Here is a 635-nt window from a genome sequence, read left to right as displayed (position 1 = left end):
TATATATATATATATATATATATATATATATATTATACACACACACACACACACACACACACACACATATATATATATATATATATATATATATATATATATATATATATATATATATATATATATATATATATATATATATATATATATATATATATCTTGAGCCTTTGAATCAATACTTCTCCATATATCTTGAGCCTTTAAATCGATACTTCTCCATTCATCATCTCCCACTTCGCGCTCCATAGTCCTCAGCCATGTAGGGCTCGGTCTTCCAACTCTTCTAGTGCCTTGTGGAGCCCAGTTGAACGTTTGGTGAACTAATCTCTCTCGGGGAGTGCGAAGAGCATGCCCAAACCATCTCCATCTCCCCCCCCCCATGATCTCATCGACATATGGCACTCGAGTAATCTCTCTTATAATTTCATTTCTAATCCTGTCCCTGGTTATGTAGGATAGCTTAATTCTCATAAAAGGATAGGTGCCTGTAGAACTGAGGAGCACTAAAACATGGGATTTATAAGTGTGAGTGGATTACCTTTAAATGCTACAACTGGTTTGACAGCAAAAGGACGTAGCTCCTCCATTCAAATGCTGTCAGTGAGGCTTTTGTGACGAGCCGAGAGAAGGTTGTG

This window comes from Palaemon carinicauda, chromosome 39, assembly GCF_036898095.1.
Source record: "Palaemon carinicauda isolate YSFRI2023 chromosome 39, ASM3689809v2, whole genome shotgun sequence".
NCBI classification, from domain to species: Eukaryota; Metazoa; Arthropoda; class Malacostraca; order Decapoda; family Palaemonidae; genus Palaemon; species Palaemon carinicauda.
Note: the sequence above shows the minus strand (reverse complement) of the source record.